Raw genomic sequence first — 18,545 nt, 5'->3', positions numbered from 1 at the left:
GGACAGCTCCTCCGATAGCGAAGGCTCCCCCTCGAGCGAGAGTGACGAGGAGGGGAGCGACAGCGACGATGAAGGGAGCAGGCGGCGGGATGGTGGGTCCGACTAGGTGTCGGACGCCGCTCCGCGCGGCACCGGCGACCCCATCATCCGTGTCGCCGGCTCCTTGAACTCCCCGGGATGTTCTCTTGGTGTCTTCTGGCACCTGTGGCTCGCCTAGGCGCCCCTTTTCCCCTTTTCGCCTCCTTGACCTACCTCCTGAAGAGAGGGACAGGAAAGGGATTACGGGCACCTTATCTTTTTAATTGTAAGCCTTCGAGCCTTAGTTGTATCTAAAACTTGTAATCCTCTCTTTCATGTTTTTCATCCTCTATGGACTGTACCTGTATGGGATGTTTTTAATGAAAAGGGGATGTTTGCCGGGTTATTTGCCTCGTGGGTTGAACCCACGCCAAGGAGCAAATCCTTGGTATCTCTCGGACAGGCATTCCATTCCCCGACAACAAGCCCTGCCGCCTTCCCACGCCGCTCGACCTTTCTCACGCCTTTGACGGAGGCGGGAACGAGGTGGGCGCGGCCTCCTCGTTTCATCCCTTCGTTGCCGCGACTACGACCAAACTTAGCCCCGGGAACGCGCTCCAGGTCCTAGTGTCGGGGGAGCACGGCAGTTTTTGGGGAGAAACGCGGTTTCACATTCCCCAGTCCATAGGAGGATGCGTGAAGAGGGATGAAAGACTTATCTAATATTGCAGCCCCCGGCAACTCTGGCTTGCCGGGGGTGACATTTTGGCATCCGCAGCCCCCGGCGTTCTTGCCGGGGCCCAGGTGTCGGCGCGCCCTTCTTCTCCTTTTCGTCTCCAGGCGGACTGGCCAGGACGTGCGAGCCCTGCGAACGAAGGAAAAGCAAAGGGACGGACACTCGACCTCTAAGTTAGGGGTTAGTCACTGTTAGGGACTATCGACCCTAACCAAGGACGAGACTCAGACTCAACCTAGCATGCATGCTATAGCCCCCGGGGTATGCAGCGCTTCATTTACTGGTGCTCAGGGTCTGCGCCTGGCTCTGTACAGAGGATTACATGCAACAGCGGCAAGACTTGTACAGAAGGGTGGTTGCCGGGCAGGGCCCGACAACCGCGCCTTACGGGTAAAACTTACGAAGATGCTCGATGTTCCAGGAGTTGCTCACTGGAATGCCATCTTCGGTCTCAAGGCGGACAGCGCCAGGCCTTATGACTCGTTTCACCCGGTAAGGGCCTTCCCACTTTGGCGTCAACTTGTTGGAATTCTTGGCCGACTGAACGCGCCGAAGAACAAGGTCGCCTTCATCGAGACTCCTGGCATTGACTCTGCGGTTGTGGCAGCGACGCAGAGCTTGCTAGTAGCGAGCAGCTCGCACAGCAGCCTGGAGACGATCTTCCTCAAGGAGCAGCGCGTCATCTTGCCGCAGCCGCTCTTGCTCAAGCTCATTGTAAGCGAGCACTCGAGGTGACCCGTATACGAGTTTCGTGGGGGTAACTGCCTCTGCTCCATAGACTAGAGCAAAGGGTGTCTGTCCAGTGGCTTGATTTGGCGTCGTTCTGATCGACCAAAGAACCACCGGTAGCTCCACAATCCAGTTTCTTCCGCACTTGTGCAGCCTGTCGAAAGTTCTTGTCCTGAGCCCGCGCAGTACCTCAGCGTTTGCCCTCTCCGCTTGACCGTTGCTTCTCGGGTGAGCAACAGAAGCGAAGCAGACCTTGGCGCCGAGATCTTGGACGTACTGCATGAAGGCGTGGCTCGTGAATTGTGTGCCGTTGTCGGTGATTATCCGGTTAGGGATCCCGAAGCGGCAAACAATCGACCTGAAGAACTTGACGGCTGACTGTGCGGTCACCTTCCTCACTGGTTCCACTTCCGGCCACTTTGTGAACTTGTCGATTGCGACGTACAAGTACTCAAAGCCCCCGGCAGCTCGGGGGAAGGGGCCGAGGATGTCGAGCCCCCAGACCGAAAATGGCCAGGATAAAGGGATCGTCTGGAGAGCTTGAGCTGGCTGGTGTATCTGCTTGGAATGGAACTGGCACGCTTCACACTTGGTTACTTGTGCAGTTGCATCCTGGAGGGCTGTTGGCCAGAAGAAACCTTGCCGGAAAGCTTTGCCGACGAGTGCTCTCGCGCCAATGTGGTGTCCACATATGCCTCCATGTATCTCTGCCAACAGCTTTTGTCCGTCTTCCCGGGGAATACACCTCAATTTCACACCGTTGAGTCTTCTTCTGTACAGTGTCTTGTCGACGAACTAGTACATACTTGACTGCCGGGCTACACTTTCGGCTTCTTCTGGCTCTTCGGGAAGTTCTCCCGTCTGAAGGAAACGGACAATCTGCTGCGCCCATGTTGGAGCCTGTGGCTCGACAACAAGGACTAAAGGCAAATCTGCTGCTGCGGGAACATCCGCTTCTACGGCAAGAAGCTGTTTCTCTGCCGGAGCTTGACGTTCCCCGACAAGCTCGTCAGGGCAAGACTTGTCGGGAGCTTCTGCTTCAACGGAACAAACCCTGGGGCTTGCCGGAGCATCTCGCTCCTCAGCGCTCTTGGTGTTGGTCTCAGCTGCTGCGGAAACGTCCGCTTCTACGGCGAGAAGCTGCGTCTCTGCCGGAGAGTGACATTCCGCGACAAGCTTGCCGGGAGCTTCTGCGTCAACGGAACAAGCCCTAAGGCTTGCCGGAGCAAACTGCTCCTCAGCGCCTTCGACGTTGATCTTAGGGACCTTCTTGGCGGCGGCTTCGGGAAGCTCTGCCGGCAGATGGTCACCAGGAATCAACTTCCTCTTCTTGCTCTGTCCAGTTGATGGTGTTACGGACGGTTGAGTCAGCTTGAGCACAAAGGTCCCTGGTTCCACAGGTAACTTAAGTGCGGCGCACTTCGACAGGCCATCTGCAATGGCGTTCTGAGTTCTTGGAACGTGCTCCATTTGCAGGCCGTCAAAGCGCTCTTCCAGCTTTCTCACTTCGTCAACGTAAGCTTCCATCAACGGACTCTGATAGTTCTTGTTTACTTGGCGGACGACAAGCTGTGAGTCACCCCTGACAATGAGCTTCTTGATCCCAAGGTTTGCCTCCGTGTATCTCTGCCAACATCTTCTGTCCGTCTTCCCGGGGAATACACCTCAATTTCACACCGTTGAGTCTTCTTCTGTACAGTGTCTTGTCGACGAACTGGTACATACTTGACTGTCGGGCTACTTTTTCGGCTTCTTCTTGCTCTTCGGGAAGTTCTCCTGTCTGAAGGAAACGGACAATCTGCTGTGCCCACGTTGGAGCCTGTGGCTCGACAACAAGGACTAAAGGCAACTCTGCTGCCGCGGGAACATCCGCTTCCATGCCGAGAGGCTGTGTCTCTGCCGGAGCTTGACGTTCCGCGACAAGCTTGCCGGGAGCTTCAGCTTCAACGGAACAAACCCTAGGGCTTGCCGGAGCATCTAGCTCCCCGGCGCTCTTGGCGTTGATCTTGGAGGTAGCTGCGGGAATATCTGCTTCTACGGCGAGAAGCTATGTCTCAGCCGGAGCGTGACATTCTGCGACAAGCTTGCCGGGAGCTTTTGCTTCAACGGAACAAGCCCTAGGGCTTGCCGGAGCAGACTGCTCCTCAGCGCCTTCGGTGTTGATCTTGGGGACCTTCTTGGCGGCGGCTTCGGGAAGCTCTGCCGGCAGGTAGTCACCAGGAATCAACTTCCTCTTCTTGCTTTGTCCAGTTGATGGTGTCACGGACGGTTGAATCAGCTTGAGCACAAAGGTCCCTGGTTCCATAGGTAACTTAAGTGCGGCGCACTTTGACAGGCCATCTGCAATGGCGTTCTGAGTTCTCGGAACGTGCTCCATTTGTAGGCCGTCAAAGCGCTCTTCTAGCTTTCTCACTTCGTCGACGTAAGCTTCCATCAACGGACTCTGATAATTCTTGTTTACTTGGCGGACGACAAGCTGTGAGTCACCCCTGACAATGAGCTTCTTAATCCCAAGGTCTGCCGCGATCCGGAGACCGGTAAGCAATCCCTCATACTCTGCAGTATTGTTTGTTGCTTGCTCCTTGGGAAAGTGCATCTGGACTATGTACTTGAGGTGCTCTCCGGTGGGCGCGATAAGCAGCACACCAGCGCCGGCGCCTTGCAGCGAGAAGGCACCGTCAAAGTACATCAGCCACTCTTTGCTCGCTTCTTTGTCGGGGATGCTCGTCTCTGGAATTTCTTCGTCCGGAGTTGGCGTCCATTCCGCTATGAATTCTGCCAATGCTCTGCTCTGGATAGTTGAAGTGCTTTCAAACTTGAGACCAAAGCTTGACAGTTCCAGTGCCCACTCAACAATCCTGCCTGTCGCTTCTGGATTCTGAAGTATCCTCTTCAGCGGAAAGCGAGTGACCACTGTGATCTCATGTGCTTGGAAGTAATGGCGCAGCTTTCTCGAGGCCATGAGAAGGCCGAAAAGCAGTTTCTGCACACCAGAGTACCTTGACCTAGCCCCCTGCAAGAGGGAACTGACAAAGTAAACTGGGCGCTGCACCATTTCCTTCCGCGTCTCCTCGTGCATCTGCGCAGATCCATCTTTGTCGGGACCAGAGCTTGTCCGGGAAGCCCCCTTCTTGTCGCTGGGTGCGCTTGCCGCGGTTGCTGGCTCATCATCTGCCTCCCTCTCTGCTACCAGCGCAGCACTAACCACTTGATTGGTTGCCGCTATGTACAGCAGCAACTTCTCTTGTGGCTTAGGCGCGACAAGTATTGGAGGGGAGGACAGGTATCTCTTCAGGTCTTGCAGCGCAGCCTCCGCGTCCGGAGTCCATTTCATTGGACCTGCCTTTTTCAATAGTTTGAAAAATGGCAGGGCGCGCTCAGCTGACCGAGAGATAAACCTGCTGAGAGCAGCCACGCAACCGGCAAGTTTCTGAACATCTTTGACGCGCTTTGGGGCTTCAATCTGCTCAATGGCCCTGATCTTGTCGGGGTTGGCTTCAATTCCCCGCTGAGACACGAAGAACCCAAGAAGCTTGCCGGAGGGAACTCCGAACACGCACTTCTCTGGGTTGAGCTTGAGGCTGATCTTGCGCAGATTTGCGAAGGTCTCGTCCAAATCTTGAACCAGGGTTGCTCTGTCCTTGCTCTTGACCACTATATCATCCATGTAGGCTTCCACATTTCTGTGTATTTGTGGCTCAAGAGAAATATGGACTACTCTTGCAAATGTTGAACCGGCATTTTTTAATCCGAAAGGCATCCGTACAAAGCAGTACGTGCCACATGGAGTAATAAATGCGGTCTTCTCCTCATCCTCCTCTGCCATGAAGATCTGATGATACCCGGAGTATGCATCAAGAAATGAAAGCAAATCACATCCAGCTGTGGAGTCAACAATCTGGTCAATGCGCGGCAAAGGAAATGGGTCTTTGGGACAAGCTTTGTTAACATCGGTGAAATCGATGCAAAGCCTCCATTTCCCGTTTGCCTTGCACACGACTACAGGATTGGCCAACCACGTGGGATGGAGCACTCCTCTGACGAGGCCTGCTGCTTCCAGTTTCTTGATTTCCTCCGCAATGAATTCTTGGCGCTCCACCGCCTGCTTCCGGACTTTCTGCTTGATGGGCCGCGCATGAGGACAAACGGCAAGGTGGTGCTCAATCACTTTCCTGGGAACACCGGGGATGTCAGACGGTTGCCATGCAAACACGTCGACATTCGCCCGCAGGAAAGCAATGAGCACGCCTTCCTATTTAGGATCAAGCGCGGCACTGATGGTGAAGGTGCCACCAGTGCCATCCTCCTTGGCGGACACCTTCTTCGTCTCTGGCGGAGCTGCCATCGTCTTCTTGTGCTTGCCGGTAGAGCTCGATGGTGCGTCCTCGACAGCAGCGCAGCACTCCGAGGAGGCGCGCTTGCCAGAGTGGGCATCAGAGCTTTTGCCGGACTTGGTCTTCTTGCCGGTGGAGCTCGATGGTGCGTCCTCGACGGCAGCGCAGCACTCCGAAGAGGCGCGCTTGCTGGAGTAGGCACCAGAGCTTCTGTCGGACTGGGTCTTCTTGGTCCCGAGAGCTTCAGCGGCAAGTGGATCGCAGTCTGCCGTGGCTGCCGCTTCCCGGTAGATCTTGTCGGCACAGATAAGAGCGTCCTTCTTGTCGCCAGGGACAGAAATGACGCTTATCGGGCCTGGCATCTTCAGCACGTTATACGCGTAGTGAGAGGCCGCCATGAACTTGGCGAGTGCTGGACGGCCAAGTATCCCATTGTAAGGCAACGGGATATCGGCAACGTCGAACGTGACCTTCTCAGTCCTGAAGTTTAACTCGCTGCCGAATGTTACCGACAGCGTGACCTTCCCCTTCGGCTTGCTCCTTCCCGGATTGATTCCTTGGAACGTGCCGGTCTCTTCGAGCTCGCCGTCAGGGATCTGGAGTTTTTGGAGCACAGCGGAGGAGATCAGGTTTAAGCCGGCCCCGCCATCAACTAGCATCTTGGTGACCTTGAGGTTGTGGATAGTTAGTGAAACCAACATCGGCAGACACCCGACCGCGGTTGTGCGATCAGGGTGGTCCTCAATGTCGAAGATGATAGGCCTGCTGGACCATTTCAGAAGCTTGCGCGATTCGATGGGTGGTTCCGCTGCATTGACTTCCCGCACCCACTGTTTGAGTTGGTGGTGCGAGGTATGCAGGGAAGCACCCCCGTCAACGCACAAGACCTCTGTGGCTTTCTGAAACTCCTGCTCACTGGTCTCAACGTCATCCATGTCTTCATCCTCATCGTCGTCTTCGTCATTGTCGCACCGCGGGGAGGTCTGTCTCCTTGCCGCTGCTTGGCCTTGCCGCGGCGTCCTTCCTGGCCGGTGCGCTTCTGGCCAGGTTTCTCGGCACCCCCTTGGGCTCTCTCCCTGTCGCGCCGCTCGTACTCAGCCCTCTGTTGCTGGACGAGCTGCTCGACCTTCTTGCAGCTCTGGAGGTCATGGCCCTTGGTGCGGTGAATCTTACAGTATTGCTTGCCGGAGCCGTCCCGCTTGTCGGCGACCACCACAGCCTGGCAGTTGGTGCACGCGGCAACTTCCTTGCCGGAGCTACCAACTGTAGCCTTCGTGGCGTCACCTTCATTGCCGGACTGCTCAATGACCAGCACCTCGTTGTTCTGCTTCTTCCTGTTGTTGCGCCGCCGGCTTCTCTTTGCTGGGGCGGCATCCTCACTGTCAGATCCTCCTGCTCCAGTGCTTTCTCCGGGGAATTTCCTCCCCTCCTCGGCGCGTGCACATCTATCGGCCAGGGCATAAAGCTCGCTGACGTCCCGAATCTTGCACATCGCCAACTCCTCCCGCATCCTGCGGTTACGCACGTTCTGATGGAACGCGCTGATTACCGCGGCAGGGTGGATATTTGGGATGTTGTGGTGTACACGGCTGAACCTCTGGATGTACTGGCGCAGGGGCTCTCCTTCCTTCTGGACGAGCAGATGAAGATCGCTTTCTTGGCCATGAGGTTTGTGGCCGCCTGTGAAGGCGCCAACAAACTGATGGCACAGCTCAGCCCAAGAGGATATGGAGTTGTCCGGCAAGTGCATGAGCCAGGACCTGACATTGGGCTTGAGTACCAACGGGAAGTAGTTGGCAAGGATCTTGTCGTCCCGCCCCCCAGCAGCCTGCACCGCGATGGTGTAGATGCTGAGGAACTCGGACGGATGCAACTTGCCGTCGTACTTCTCTGGTACGTCGGGCTTGAAGTTCTTCGTACTGGGCCACTGGACTTGCCGCAGCTCACGAGTGAACACAGGGCAACCTACCGGGTACGGCAAGTCGCCTGGTTCCCCTGGCGCATGCATGTCAACAGAGGGCCCAGCGCGCTGGTCTGACTGACGCCGCGCTTCTCTCCGACGCTCGATGCGAGTACGAGCGTCTTCCCGCTGCCGTTCTTGAAGAATTTGGCGCTGATCGCGACGAGCTCGCGGATCAGACGACGCGGTGGAGTCGCTGTCGAGGTGGATCCGGCGAGTCGGCGATCTTGGCCTTCGGGGTGGGGAGTGCACAGTAGTTGCACCCCCACCATCTTGTCACCACCGGTTCGCGCCTGGCTGACTCGCTGCGGCTGCGACATGGTCGGCTGCCGAGGAGTGTCGTCGTTGGCGAAGCCGGTGAGGCTCTGGATAGTGGCCCTCCAGTCGTCGATCTTGTCCGCCGCCGGAGGGTAGTCTAGGAGCAGCTGAGCTCGCGCCAGAGCTTCGGCTGCGGTGGCGGGCGGCGGTAGCGAACGGTGCGAGGAGCGGGACACGCTCGGACTTCTAACCACGTTGAAAGGAGCAGCGTCTCGTCCAGGCGACCGCGTGTCGCTCGCGCCAGCAGGTTGACGTGCATGGTGGTGCGGAGCGCTCCGAGACCCACCAGCCCGATCTGGGTCCAGCGAGCGCATGGTACCGTGAGTACCATGACGCTGCTGGTCCCGCGCCTCCTGAGATGGGCGTGGTGCATGCACGGACACCAAGGTCTTGGAGTGCGCCCGGTCGTTGTGGGAGCCGGCCACGCCGTCGATGGGCAACGCAGCCTTGCCCTGGGACCTGGCAGCACCGTGAGTTCCCTCGTCGATGCGTGCCCTTCCGCCGGCGCCTGCACCACCATCCGTTTGCTCCAGCGGTGGATGGCTCGGCGCGGACGGAGCGGCTGCCTCCGAAACTTTCTTCTTCGGCGGCATGTTGATGAAGATGGCGAAGATCGATGAAGAAGATGAAGATCTAGCCCGCAAGAACGCCAGATCTGATTCACACAACTTCGACGCCCCCTACCTGGCGCGCCAAAGATGCCGGGGTTCCTGATCCACGGACACCTATGGGACCGGCGGACCGGGTCCCTTTTGGTTCGGCGGGGGGTGGAGGTTGCGCAAAGAGCAGATCGAGGCGAAGCACGCGGGCGGTTTACCCAGGTTCGGGCCGCACGGATGCATAAAACCCTACTCCTGCTTTGTGGATTGGTATTGATTTCTAGCTCGGGAGCGAGACCGAGCGTGAGTGTGTGGAATTGCTGAACCTCGCGAGAGCTCTCGAGATGGCCGACCCCCTTTACGCTGCACACGGGCCTCCTTTTATACTCAAGGGGTTACCGACATAGAGCAACGGGGGCCAAGGGCAAAAATGGAAAGGGTGCCGTGGATAGGCACAGCTAGGTGCTGTAGTAGGCACAGCTAGCTGCTACAGTGTTATCATACCTAACCCTGACGGCAGGGGACAAGGGCATTAAATGCCCGTCTGTGTCGCCTAAACAGCACCAAAAGGGACCGCTAGGGACGCCACCGTTTGCCACGATGGTTATCTCGTCAGCGCCTGCGCGCCACCGCACACCCCTAGCTGCGCGACCTCCTGCCACGTGTGCTTGGGAGGGGCCCCCAGAGCGACACGTGGTGGTTGTGCTGGAGCGCGGGCTCGGAGAGGCGGTTTGCCGCGGCAAGCGCCTTGCCGCGGTTGTTGTCTTGTCGCATTTGGGAGCTTGTCGCTCACCGGGCCTCGCCGGGGCGCGTAGCGCGCCGCGGCAAGTTTTCTTGGTACGCCTGGGTTGGCCTTCCCGGCAAGCTCCTCTTGCCGGGGTCTCGGGGTGCTTCTGATAGTCTTCCCGGCAAGCTCCTCTTGCCGGGGTCTTGTTTCCTTCCCGGCCAGCTCCTTGCCAGGGCCTTGGTTTGAGTACTTTGTTCTTGAATGGTCTTCAAAGTAGCCGCGGAGGGTCTTGGCGGTCACCCGGCAAGCCTTGCCGCGGGGATGCTGCGACTGCCCGTGCACGAGCTCGGGGTACTAGCGTACCCCTACTCTTAGTACACCGACACACCCCAGCGAGGGAGATGGCCGGCGCGAGCACTCAGGCACGGGAAGGCGACACGAAATGACAAAGAGAGGCGTGAGGCAGGGGTCCAGGGCGTCTCTCGTTCTCCTGCTCGAAGCAGAGGGTGCAGGGGAAGCAGAGGCCGGTGGCGAGGGATGCAGGGTCGCGATCAACACGAGCGAGGATTGGTGCTGGCGAAGGATGTGAGCGGAGGCGGGGCGACGTGTTGCTTCAGTACTTGGCGCGGCAAAATAGGAGCTGCTCGCTTCGGCGTTCGTCGTTTTCTACGTGCGCTGTGGAATTGACCCACGTCGGGGGGGATCAAACGGGGAGGCAGCTTGGGAGGTTTTGCTCTAGGAGGTTGCAGAGGTCCATGGTGTGGGTCCCGGCGACGTGGATGAGGCGAGGAGGAGCGGATCCGGGCATGGGGAGCTCGTCCCAGACGGCAGAGAGGAAGATCCGGCCGGAGAGCTTGAACGGCGGCGGCGAGGTCCCTGTGATCCACAGGAGAGAGACCCTGAGAGGAGGAGAAGAAACAAGATGGGGGGAAAGGAAGGAGAGGGAAGGGCACGGGACGGCGGAGCACTGGCCTGGTCGACGGCGGTCAGCAAGGGCGGCGTCGTGCTTGAGGACGAGCTCGGGCGTGGAGCGGAACCATGGAAGGAGGGGCTTGCGGGAGTTGTAGGGAGCACCTCCTGGACGTTGGATCTCTATCCAAGGGTCCAGATGGATGGATCTGGAGGTTGGGTGGTAGGTGGACAAGGAGGAAGGTTGGAAGCTGTGGTTGGCTCGATGTGGACTCCGAGGAGGATTTGGACAGAGGGTGGCGGCCGACTGAGATGGATGGATGGGACATGAGGCCTAGAAACTAGGGTTTGGTTTGATTTGGGTAGGCGTTGGACTATATATAGGGACAAAAGGATTAGGTTTGGACCCTCCGATCAAAATCAGACGGTCTCAGATAAATGGGTTAGGGAATCCAAATAAGAAAATGGTGATGTTATATAGACGTTTGGGGATGATCCGGACCCATCGGTAACGACAACCCGGGATGGGTTCGGGTAAGTTTTGGACGCGCGAGAGAGGTCTATGCAGTGCAAAGAGGGGTAGGCTGGGCCTAGGTGGACTGTGGAGAGCGGGTTGGTATGAGAGAAGAGGGGAGAGATGCAGCCTAGAATGGTTTCCGGAGACCGAAAACGTCCGACGAAAAGACCAGCTATAATGCCGCTATAAGTATTCGTTGGGGCATCAAATGAACTCCGAATGCGATGAAACTTGGCAGGCGGTCTACTTACAACATAACAACACCGCACGCCAATTCTCATCCCATTCCGAGAACATTTCCTAGCCACTTATAAAATACTATTTCAGACATGTCGCGGGTGCGTGCAAGTGTGTCTAGGCTCAGAACGGACAACGGAAAGAACGAGGAGACCGAGACGGATGCAAGTTTCAAAAACATGATGATGCAATGCGGATGATGACATGGCAAGATGCAACACGCAAGCGAAAAACAAGGCAACAACAGCAAATAACTGGAAGACACCTGGCGCGTCGGTCTCGGGGCGTCACAACACTCCACCACTACGAGAGGATCTCGTCCCGAGATCTAGGATGGCACTGGAGGGAAAACGGAAGAGGAAGAGGAAGAGGTAAAACAAAGCTGATTCTTTGACAAATGAGTGAAACCAAAGAACCTTGCGAGGTTGAACAAATTGAAAGAAAGAACACAACAAAGATGAACGAAGTTGAAAACACTCCGTTAGAAAAGAGGAACAAGCAACATTACTAGAACCTTGTAGGTTGAAAGACATAATAAAAAGGGTTGCAGCGGACAAGAAGTACATGCAAGCACTCCGGTTGAAACAAGATGTACAAGGAACGATAAAGAACAATTACGAGAACACTCCGGTTGGAAAAAGAAGACATAGAATATGAACTTGGCAAAATGAAGCACTTGGATGAGACTCCGGTTAGAAGAGGAATGATAGACACAACACTCCGGTTAAAACAAGATAGAGAAGGAATAAGAATGATATAATTTGGACAGCACTCCGACTATAAATGGAAGGAATTGAACATGAGCTTGACAAGATGAGAAGATACTTGATGAAATCAACAACACACTGCCTCCAGAACGAATGTAAGAATGGAATCAAAAGAACGAAGGAGAAAACAACATCTTCTACCTCAAATGAGCTTGAAAAAAACATCTTTAGGAGAAGGGTCGAATGGAGTTGTTGGAAAACCAACAACGAAAAGAGTAAGCTTGTTGTGGGCTTATGGAAAAAAACTTCTCAAAATTATGAGGTCAAATTTCTGCCACTAACGGAAACAAGATTTGATTGCGAGCTAGAAAGATAGAAAGCTTCTTCCACCGAGGTGATAAGGATAAAACTTGGATCATAGATAATCACCACAAGGAGCAACATTCCCAATGGAAGGCTTTAGGTGAAATCTATTCCAAGATAACTCTGAGGAAGAAAATGATGGGTTTAAATATCTCATTCCTGACAACTTATCAATCATGAAACATGAAGGAATGTAGTGACCCGACCTCAGACGGTTAAGCCTCTGTATCTGTGCCATCCCTGGATCGGTTACTGGCACACACAGTACATCAATGTATATATCAAAGAGCAATCACATGTATAAATAACGTAAAACTGATATATAATATATATACCTCATAAGTCTCAGTGGAAAACAAATAATCGGGTGTGGAGTCCCATCAATGCCATCGGCAGGTTGAGTGTAGACCGTAACCCTGTACCGCACTCTTACTTGTCGGAAGGAACATATCTGCAACATGAGACGTTTGAAGCCGTGTAGGTCAGTACATTGAATGTACCGGCAATATCACTGTAAGAAAAACAGATGATAAACTATACTTATATGCAATATGGCTTTGTGGCTCTGTATCTGAGTTTTGATTGCATACAAGCTGGTTTTATTTTCCCTACATCAAAGGAATTAACCAGAGTCTGTACTACGGAGTTTTCTATCATGACATGGTTCCGCCAACCGATGTCCCGTACCCAAATCATCATAAGTTGCCCACAATTAAATTATCAGTCTGGTGTTGAGAGTTCCGAGATAGATCCAAGTCCAGAGGCTCAAATTGTCCGTAACCGGGGACACGGCTAATCGATTAGGTTTTAACCCTCTGCAGAGGTTTGTACACTTTACCCGCAAGATTCGATCCCTCTCTTTACATTCTCGCACTTCAGGGTGTTTGAGAACAAGATGACCGAAACATGGTCTTCCGAAGAGTTCCTCTGACCACTGTCCGGTGCTCATCCAATCCTACCGTAGTTCTTCATCTGCTAGCACCGTCCCAGCCAGAGTCACAACTAAGGTCAACCAAGCCAGAGCCCATAGTGACTTGCGGTTGCACAGGTAAGCTTCCGGGCATGAAGTATTCTTCCGTCTCTTTGAGTCTGGGTGAAGCTTTCCGCAAGATGTCATGGCGCTTCTCCATGCATCCCGGCCAACCACTGGTTTCTCCAGGGTGCCCGTCAACCGTCCTTCACCCAGTAGTGTGTATTGAATTCTTGTCTCGAGTCTCGAAATCTTGAGGAGTCCTGAAGATGCAGTCCTTGCCGGTGCCATCATGAAGTTTCCGCCATTGACGTACTCATGCACTCATACCAAACCCCGTACTATAGCTAGCATTAAAACTATATAACGTCTCGGGCTTGATAACAGGGAGATGGGTTCCTACCTCATGCATTCTACTCAAATACAAGAAATCAATATCACTACTGGCGGGATTATTGAAAAGGTGCTACTACATGCAAATAAAACATAGGTATGAAAAACATGGTCAAAGTGAACTAGCTTTGGTAAGTTGATGAAGATAACAATGCTCTCGAAACTAACTTGATAGGACTATTCGCAACTCTCCGATGAAATCTATAATAACAAACATGACATTCACATAAGCAAGCATTCTAGCAAGCAAATCTAACAATCAAAAGAAAACTCAATAAGAAAACCCAACACAAAACAAATAGCACATCGAAAGAACTAATAGGAGAAAACTATAAAGAACCTACTAGGAAAACCTTTTGCCTTAACTACAAAAATAGCTTTGTCCTAAGCAAAACTTAACAAAGAAAATACTAAACTAATAATTTCCACAGAAAATAAAATTTAAATCAACTAAGTTAACATAAAGTATTTTCATAAAGTTTTACTAGCAAAAGGAAACACATAAAACGCTAAATTAAAACTCTAATTATGCTTAAAACAAAACTAGAACTAAAACAATACTATTTTGCCTAAAACCCTAATTTACAGAAACTAAAATAAATAACTATATGCTACTGGATAAACAAAACAATAACAAAACAGTAGCAAAAAGAATGAATCAAAAAAATATTTCATAAAACTCAAGATACGGCCAAAATAGTGATTTGAACAAATTTAATCAAACTCAAATTTAATCTGGTCAAAATTGAAAACTAAGTACGCAAACAGAAACTTCAACAAATTTGTGACACAATGCAAAAAGAATCACTCAATTTGGATCTAAAACATAAGAGTTATAGAATATCTAAGATTGAAACTTTTCTGTTTTTTATAGTAACGAAAATTTAAAAAAAAAAGCAGAATGGGCAAGTCTACTGGGCTAGGAGCTGAGCGATCTGTAACTAACCGTTGCTTGGGCGGAACTTTACAGAAACGTGCACGTACGTTTAAAATAGAAACTGGCAAACTGGTTCGATCTAAACCATAATAAACCGTGTACTAAACCAAACCAACTGATCTAAAGAACCAATCTACTAAAACCAATCTAGCACTTAGCGCTTTGATCAATAAAAAAACGAAGGAGCTAACACCTACGTGACTTACAGTGAAGAAACGGCGGTGGCAGAGAAGCAGGGCGTCGGCGGGGTGGTGGCTCCGGTGACCGGTGGCGGAGACGGCGATGTCCAGTGGATGGAGAACTCCGGGTGGGTCCGATTTTCTGTGGATAGTGAGGCGAGAAGACATCGGAGTCGAGCGGGCGTCGGCGTAAACTCCCGTGCTCTGGATGAACTCCGACGGCGTTGCGAGCTTGAGGCGGTGGCTCCGGTCAAACCTGGGTGACGAAAATATGTCAATGAGGGGCGCAAAGGCGAGGGGAATCAAAGTCCAGAGGGAGAGATCTCGAGGAGGCTCACCGACGATGGAAACGATGGTGAACGGCGGTGACCGAAGCGAGATCGGTTTGACGAGTGCGGGCGCTGTGGTGGGTTTTAGCGAGGGCTTTTGAAGGGGATCGAGAGAGGAGGGGCGGGGGTACTTATAGGACAACTTGCTTGGGGAAGGGGAAGACTCGGGATAGGTTTCCTACGAAGATCGGACGCGGCGGCGGCGGCGCGTACGTATAGGTTTCTGTTTCTGTACATGTACGTGGGGAAAAAGAAAAGAGCGGGGCGGGGTCCATGTGCTAGAGAAAAAAACGAGGGAGAGAGAGATCGTGAGAGGGAGGGGTGGGACGCCTCCTGGGGCTGCTCCCGAGCGAGCGTGCGGTAGCCCTAGCGCTAGCGCTGGGCTGGGCTAGCCGGTGCGCCTGGCCTGGCCGCAGGTTTTCTCTTTTTTTCTAAACAGCGAGGAAAAAAATATATACAAAATAAGAAAAATATTTTATATAGGCATATTATATATCAAAATATTCAGAAAAACATTTCCTAAATCATGAACATATTTTCATGATGAAATAAAATAATTTTTAAAAAAATATTTTTTTTGCAACAACTCCAAAATGAAGGGAAATTTGAGTTTCAAATAAATTGTCAAATATTGTCTCCGATTTTCTGGAGTGTCATATTACTCCTCTCATATTATTATTTTATCAGAGAATTGTTTTTTTCTGACAAGCTTCAAACTAAAAATTAAATAGGGATTCAAAATGGAAAAAAATTGGGAAAGTCCTTTTATTCCCTCTCATTTGATTTTTTTTCAAATTCCACTCAAATTCACAGTCATTCACACAAAAATCAAACAAATAACCAAAATTATTTATTTAATATAACATTCCAAAATTTAGAATTTTGGGATGTTACAAACCTACCACACTTAAAATGAATCTCGTCCTCGAGATTCGAAGAGGCTAGCAAGAAAAGGTTAGGGTTTTGGGGTCTTCCAGCAATTCCATTGATCGGAATGGTCTAGTGTGCTACCACACTTAAAAGCAGGGTTATGGTCCCGTCCAAAACTCATGTGCTCATTCTTTTGAGTTGACGGTGTCGGTCTTCTCATATTCCCTGGAATAACTCTTTCACTGGTGCTCTCCTCGTAGGGGCATGACCTTTTTCTCAAAATCTTGTGTCCTCTCAATCCTGGCCATGAGGTTCTTCCGAGGAGTGGGTCTTCGGATATGACATGTCTGTCGTCAATACTAAGAAACTATCGGAGCCTCCTGGCGGTCAACAATTTATGGCTTCTCCTGCAGGAAAAATGGCCGGGGTTGAATCTCACCGTATATCCTATGATTGGCAACGGTTGCCTGTAAAGGGTTCCATCATCCTACCATTCAATGGTTTTATGGCTTGACATGTCGACACTCTTCTAAGGTTTTCAAGGCTCTCCGATTTTCCATCAACATATGATAGTTCATGATAGAAGTCTCCAGTATGGGGGCCAATCCATCCCGTACTTGAACCATTACTACATATGCAGACATCGAATCATGTATTCTAACACTTGGGCATACTCACAAGCATTGCAGAATTTCTCTTGTCAACAAACTGAGTTCGAATAATTCCAATGTTTCTGCAAGCTGAACAAGACATCTAACGTTTCTTCACAACTCTCGGGTTTTCGTATCCTCCTAAAAATGTTGGCTGATTAGCTCAGAGTTTTCTTCCAAAATATCTTCCTTTAGCAAGAGTGTGCTTGCTTCTTATTAACTCCTGGGCCTGTGGGTTATGGCCCACTTCAACTCTTGTACAAATTTAACTCATCCTTTCGAGGATTATCATTCCGTATTCCAACATTACATCTCCTTTAAATCCAATAGTACTTCTTCCTTCATACCCTTGTGGTGACGATCATACAAAACTCCAACTTATTTGGTCCAGCTCCCGTCTATGGACCGTCATGAATAACACGTTTCTTTCTTCTTTGATCATGTGGCTTTATGGAGTACTACCACACCTAAAATGAAATGCACTAGTTTATCCATAAATCATATTATTTTCATATCAAATCTTTTATTACATCCTTAACCATTTTTCATAAATCCAAATTCCAAAAAGTACTTTATTACAAATCCTGCCATCCACATGGTTTGGTATGGTCAGGCATTACTTCCAACTTTATTCATTTTTCCTCCTTGAGGAGTCTTGTAACGCCCTCGATGCGGCTATATCTCCCACGTGTCGAGGCACGACTTAGAGGCATAACCGCATTGAAGGCAATGTCGCAAGTTAGGCAATCATCACAACATCCCATGTAATATAGATAATAAAAGGGGAGGTACATAGTTGGCTTACACTCGCCACGTCACACAAAGTGCATAAATAACATTACATCATCCAAACACTCATGGCCGAACTACGGCGCCAAAATAAAAGATAACCCAACAAGCGACACGGTCCCGATCACCCCCAACTGGGCACCACTACTGATCATCAGGGAAAGACACGTAGTATCGTTGAGAGTCCTCGTCGAGCTCCCACTTGAGCTCAAGCGCGTCACCTGGAGCGGAATCGTCAGGCCCTGCATCTGGTTTAATAGTAATCTCGCACCCTCGCGATCAAGACTATTTAAGCTTATAGGTAAGGCAAGGTAAAATATGTGGAGCTGCAGCAAGCGACTAGCATATATGCTGGCTATCCTGTTCGCAAAAGAGAGCGGGAAGAGGAGGCAAAGCGCGAACGAGAAACTAGAGGACAACCTGCGCAAGCATTACTCCAACACCGTGTTCACTTCCCGGACTCCGCTGAGAAGAGACCATCATGGTAACTCACACTGTTGATTCATTTTAATTAAGTTAAGGTTCAAGTTATCTACAACCGGACATTAACAAATTCCCATCTGCCCATAACCGCGGGCACGGCTTTCGAAAGTTCAAATCCCTGCAAGGGAGTCTCAACTTAGCCCATGACAAGCTCTCATGGTCAATGAAGGAATAGACCTCCTCCCGAGACATTCCGATCAGACTCGGTACCTCGGTTCTTCAAGACACTTCGACAGGTTAAAACAAAACCAGCAACACCGCCCGAATGTGCCGACAAATCCCGATAGGAGCTGCACATATCTCGTTCTCAGGGCACACTCAGATTGTCTTAGGTACATATCTCGTTCTTCAAGAATCTGATTGACACGCTCGACTTGACCGCTAGTTTGAGGATGGAAAGCTGTGCTGAAGCGGATGTTGGTGCCCATGGCCTTCTGAAAAGAATCCCAAAACTTGGAGGTAAAGATGCTGCCACGGTCTGAAGAGGTCACCTGTGGAATACCCTTCAGAGAGACAATCCGAGAGTTATAGAGTTCCGCGAATTGAGCTGCAGTGATTGACTCTTTGATAGGCAGAAAGTGAGCCACTTTGGTGAGTTTCTCGATGACAACGAATATAGCATCATTGCCACGTTTGGACTTTGGAAACCCAGTCACAAAGTCCATTTCAATGTGGTCAAACTTCCATTCTGGAATGGCAAGAGGTTGGAGGAGACCAGCTGGCCTTTGGTGTTCTGCCTTCACTCTTCTGCAGACATCACACTCATTCACGAATTGAGCAATCTCGCGCTT

The sequence above is a fragment of the Triticum urartu genome, chromosome 7, assembly GCF_003073215.2.
Source record: "Triticum urartu cultivar G1812 chromosome 7, Tu2.1, whole genome shotgun sequence".
Taxonomy (NCBI): Eukaryota; Viridiplantae; Streptophyta; class Magnoliopsida; order Poales; family Poaceae; genus Triticum; species Triticum urartu.
The sequence above is the reverse complement of the archived record's forward strand: the minus strand, read 5'-3'. Positions refer to the sequence as shown.